The 5,749-nt window shown below is 46.6% G+C and overlaps 1 pseudogene; it reads left to right on the top strand.

Annotated features, from left to right (window-relative positions):
* The first annotated feature begins 2,600 nt into the window (after positions 1-2,600).
* The window catches only part of LOC109116527, a 66,843-nt pseudogene continuing 63,694 nt past the window's right edge, over positions 2,601-5,749 (top strand).

Raw genomic sequence — 5,749 nt, 5'->3', positions numbered from 1 at the left:
TGGCCAAGGGACGCAGCCATACGTCCAACGAATTCAGTAGGAGAAGCTCGGTGAAAGGAGATGTGGGAGAAAACGCAGCTCTTAAGGCAGTGTTGGCCGACCTTGCTGAGATAAAAGTTCAACTCGCCAACGCTAAACAAGTAGCTGCTGTGGAGGATCAAAATTTAGCGCAAGTTCAACCGGGTATGTACATGGTTGATTAAGAAGCGGAAGAAGTCAACTATGTTGGTCCAAACCAATACACTCATCCATCCAACCTATACAACCCGGGATTGAGGAATCATCCCAATTTCTCCTACAAGAACACGTCGAATGCGCTTAATCCTCAACCCGCCTTTCAACGGATCAATCAAGGACCTCCGGGTTTTCAATCAAAGTATCAACAACAAGGTCAAGAGAGTCAAGGTTCTCAAGGGAATTCCAACTATAGACCACAGCAAGTGCAAGCCAAGGAGCAAGACCCGGACATCAAGGATATGCTATTCCAAATCCTCCAGGGTCAAAAATCACAAGGAGTATCCATTGGGGGTATTGAAAATGAGCAAGTTGCATTCAAGAAGCGATTGGAAGGAGTACAAGCTCATTTGAAAATCTTGGACAATCAAGTTGCCCAACTTGCGTCTTCCTCCTCATCGAGACAGCAAGGCATGCTCCCCGGGAAGAACGAGGTGAACCCTCGTGAGCACATCAATGCAGTGGAGCTAAGGAATGGGAAACAACTTCCGGAGATCATCCCCCCAATGGTTGAGAAGACATCGCCTCCAAGGTTAACAAGCGAGGAAAAAGGAAAATCTGTAGAGGAAGACACTCCTAAGGTGCAAGAACAGGAGAAAGAACCAGCCTACATTCCTCCACCGCCCACGGTACCCCCGATACCCTTTCCCTCTCGCTTAAAGAAATTTAATGAGGATAGCCAATTTGGAAAGTTTGCGGAAATGCTGAAGAAGATGGAGATTACAATGCCTTTCCATGAGGCAATCCTCCAAATGCCCTCATATGCGAAGTTCCTCAAGGATATTTTGACGAAGAAGCGGGTAGTGGAAAAGGAGACTGTAGCATTGAGCACCGAAATTAGCGCGGCCATCACAAAGCATGAACTTCCCCCGAAGATGTCTGATCCGGGAAGTTTCTCTATACCGTGCAAGTTGGGAAACATTGAGATTGATAGGGCACTATGTGATCTTGGAGCTAGTGTGAGTTTGATGCCGTTGTCCATTTACAAGAAGCTAAACATAGGTGACTTGAAGCCCACGAGGATGGCCTTGCAACTAGCGGATAGATCTATCAAGTATCCAGGAGGGATTCTAGAGGACGTACCCCTCAAGATTGGCGGATTCTATGTTCCAGTGGATTTTGTAGTATTGGACATGGATGAGGATTCTAAAGTTTCAATCATTTTGGGCCGCCCATTCTTGAGCACAGCAGATGCCGTAGTTCATGTCCGAGCCGAAAGATTAACGATGAAGATCGGGGATGAGACAGTCGAATTCACGCTTGACCAGAACTTGAAGCAACCCTCGACCAATGATACGGTATGCTACACGGATATACTTGAAGCAATGGCGGAAGAAGTGATAGGAGAGTTCCGTGAAGTAGACCCGCTAGAAGTGTCACTAATGGCCGTAGAAGCAAGTCTATACAGCAATTGGGAGGAGATTGAGGAGATAAGACGAGCATTGGATGGTCAAGAAGCCGAAAACAGAATTTCAGCAAAAACGGGCGACCCGCCCAAAAAATGGGCGACCCGCCCACTCTCAAGACTTGATGCTGAAGTGCAGAACAAAATGAGCGACCCGCCCGAAAAATGGGCGACCAACTCATTTTGTCTGAGCAATGACACTATTCACGCGAGCGACCGGGACCAAAAATGGGCGACCTAGTGTAAAAAACGGGCGACCCGCTCGAATTGTCTGAGCAATGATACTGTTCACGCGAGCGACCGCCCGTCAGAATGTGCGACCCGCCCGTTTTCTCTGAGCAAAAACGATCCGGGTACTGTAGAAGCGAGCGACCCGCCCGAAAAATGGGCGACCCGCCTGTTTTCACATGGAGATGAAGACTTGGACCCCGGAAGCATCCTGTCGACCACCCATACCATTCTTGACTCATCTCAAGGTTCAAAAGAGAAATCACACACTGATTGGGACCCCGAACATGCTCCACAAGTGGAACTAAAGCACTTACCCCAAGGGCTTAGGTATGTCTTTCTTGGTTCAAATTCTACTCATCCCGTTATCGTTAATGATGCATTAGATGAGGATCAAGTAGAAAAACTTACCAAGTTGCTTAGGCAATATAGGAAAGTCCTAGGTTACACTCTACGAGACATTAAGGGTCTTAGCCCCTCTCTTTGCATGCATCGCATACATTTAGAGGATGATACCAAATCGTCAATTGAACATCAACGTAGGCTAAACCCGAACATGAAAGAAGTGGTCAAGAAAGAGGTCTTGAAATTGTTAGATGCGGGTATCATTTACCCGATTTCGGATAGCTCTTGGGTTAGCCCGGTGCAAGTCGTGCCTAAGAAGGGAGGAATCACGGTCGTTCCAAATGAAAACAATGAACTCATACCAACTAGAACTGTTACGGGATGGAGAATGTGCATTGATTATCGAAAACTTAACACAAACACCCGTAAGGATCACTTCCCCCTTCCATTCATTGACCAAATGTTAGAGAGACTTGCACGGCATTCTTATTTTTGTTTTCTCGATGGTTACTCAGGTTTCTTTCAGATTCCTATCCATCCGAGTGACCAAGAGAAAACAACATTCACATGCCCTTACGGCACTTTTGCATATAGACGCATGCCATTTGGATTGTGCAATGCACCCGCAACTTTTCAAAGATGCATGATGGCTATTTTCTTCGATGTCATTGAAGACATTATGGAGGTGTTCATGGACGATTTTTCCGTCTATGGACCCTCCTTTGATGCGTGTTTAACCAATCTCCATCGAGTGTTAGACAGGTGTCGCAAGGCGAACTTGGTTTTGAATTGGGAGAAATGCCACTTTATGGTGCAAGAGGGCATTGTACTTGGTCATCGGATTTCGGACAAGGGGATAGAGGTGGATAGAGCGAAAGTGGAAGTGATTGAGAAGTTACCGCCACCGACCAACGTTAAAGGGATCAGAAGTTTCTTGGGTCACGCCGGATTTTACAGGAGATTCATCAAAGATTTTTCGAAGATAGCAAGACCCTTGACTGCGCTTTTGGGCAAGGACACCCCGTTTGAGTTTAATGAGGAGTGCCACAAGGCATTTGGAATATTGAAGAAGGCACTAGTTTCACCCCCGATCATTCAACCCCCGGATTGGAGTATCCCTTTTGAGTTAATGTGTGATGCTAGCGACTTCGCGGTCGGGGCCGTATTGGGACAAAAGAAAGATGGGAAGCATTACGCCATATACTACGCAAGTCGAACGCTCGACGACGCTCAAATGAACTACTCCACCACGGAGAAAGAACTCCTTGCTGTAGTATTTGCCTTCGAGAAATTTAGATCACACTTGGTGGGTTCTAAGGTCATCGTCTACACGGATCACGCCGCCTTAAGGTACTTGCTCACGAAAAAGGATGCTAAACCAAGATTGATCCGATGGGTGTTGCTTCTGCAAGAGTTTGATCTAGAGATCCGCGATAGGAAAGGAACGGAGAATACAGTGGCAGATCATCTATCGAGATTGGAAATACCCGAAATTGTACCAATAGATGATTCACTAAGGAAAGAACACATCTTATCCTTGGAAATCAAGAACATGACCCATTGGTATGCGGACTACGTCAACTATTTGGTTGCCAAGGTGGTACCCCCGGAGTTAAGCTACAACGGGAAGAAAAAGTTCTTCCACGATGTTAGAGACTACTTTTGGGATGAACCTTTCTTGTTTAAGAGAGGTAAGGATGGATTATTTCGAAGATGCATTCCGGAGGAAGAAGTGAAGCAAGTGATACACCATTGCCATGCATCGGACTACGCAGGGCATTTTGCCTCAGCTAAGACAGCCACAAAGATCCTACAATCGGGCTTCTATTGGCCAACATTGTTCAAGGATGTGCACACTTTTGTAAGCTCATGTGATGCTTGTCAAAGAACAGGCAACATGTCGCGGAGAAATGAGGCACCGCAGAACTTTATCTTGGAAGTGGAACCATTTGACGTATGGGGAATAGATTTTATGGGACCGTTTCCATCATATTGCGGTAACCTATACATTCTTGTGGCAGTGGACTATGTGATGAAATAGGTGGAGGTACTTGCTAGTCCGAAGAATGATTCAAGCACTGTGTCACGGATGTTCAAAAGAGTCATATTTCCTCGGTTTGGAGTCCCAAGAGTGGTGATAAGTGATGGAGGAGCACACTTTGTTAATAGAGTGATTCAGAGCATATTGGCTAAATATGGTGTTCACCATAGAGTAGCAACTCCCTACCATCCCCAAACGAGCGGTCAAGTAGAAGTCTCTAACCGAGAGATCAAACAAATTTTGGAGAAAACAGTGGCCAAGTCAAGAAAGGACTGGGCTTTGAAGCTTGAGGATGCGGTTTGGGCCTACAGAACAGCATTCAAGACGCCTATCGGGATGACTCCATTTCAACTCGTTTATGGGAAATCTTGCCACCTACCGGTTGAGTTGGAACACATGGCGTATTGGGCGATTAAGGCGTTGAATTACAACTGGAAAACCGCAGCGGAAAAACGAGTGCTAGAGCTCCATCACCTAGAGGAAATTCGCTTGGACGCATATGAAAACGCGCGGATTTACAAGGAGCGGGCCAAGAAGTGGCACGACCGGCACATCCTCAATCGAAACTTCCAACAAGGTGACCTCGTTCTTTTATTCAATTCTCGACTAAAACTTTTTCCAGAAAAACTGAAATCAAGGTGGTCGGGACCGTTCATCATAAAGAACGTTACATCTCATGGAGCGGTAGAACTCGACAACGGAAAAGGCGGAACTTTCATGGTCAACACTCAAAGACTCAAGCCATACAATCCAGGGAGTATTAGACCCGAAGGAGGTACCTCTGTACTCTCCCTCTCTTTAATTGATTGAACCGCATTTCGGTCTAGCTACGACCTTAACTAGCAACCCGGTTCATACCGGGATGTACATTCTTCACCTTCCTTGTTTCTTTTCTCTTTTCTTAACCAAACCTCCAAAATCCCCTCGTAACAACCTCTTTGATCAAATACAACACGAGCGTGAGGAAAAATCCGTGTTGCTTCGAAAAACAGGAGAAGCGGGCGTCAGAAAAAGAACGAGCAGTCGCCCATTTTTTGGGCGACCCGCTCGATTCTTCTGCGCAAAATGAAAAATGAACGAGCGGTCGCCCATTTTTTGGGCGACCCACTCGATTCTTCTGCGAAAAAATGAAAAATGAACGAGCGGTCGCCTATTTTTTGGGCGACCCGCTCGATTCTTCTGCGAAAAATGAAAAATGAACGAGCGGTCGCCTATTTTTTTGGGCGACTCGCTCGATTCTTCTGTGCAAAACGAAGAAAGAATGAGCGGTCGCCCATAAAACGAGCGACCGCCCGTATAAAAAAAAAACGAAAAAGCACACAAAAGGGAGACCCCACTCTCTCTCCCTCACATTCTCTTTCGGCCGCGACCCCTCTCCTCTCTTCCCTCACTTCGGCAAAAATCTTCCTTTTTCCGGTCGAACCACCGCCGCTATTCGCCGCCGTCTGTGCCTCGTCGTCTCGTCACTTCACCGCCGAGCAAGCTCTCCCTCTCTC

The sequence above is a fragment of the Tarenaya hassleriana genome, unplaced genomic scaffold (genome assembly GCF_000463585.1).
Source record: "Tarenaya hassleriana unplaced genomic scaffold, ASM46358v1 Cleome161, whole genome shotgun sequence".
NCBI classification, from domain to species: domain Eukaryota; kingdom Viridiplantae; phylum Streptophyta; class Magnoliopsida; order Brassicales; family Cleomaceae; genus Tarenaya; species Tarenaya hassleriana.
This window is presented reverse-complemented; position numbering and strand designations above follow the sequence as displayed.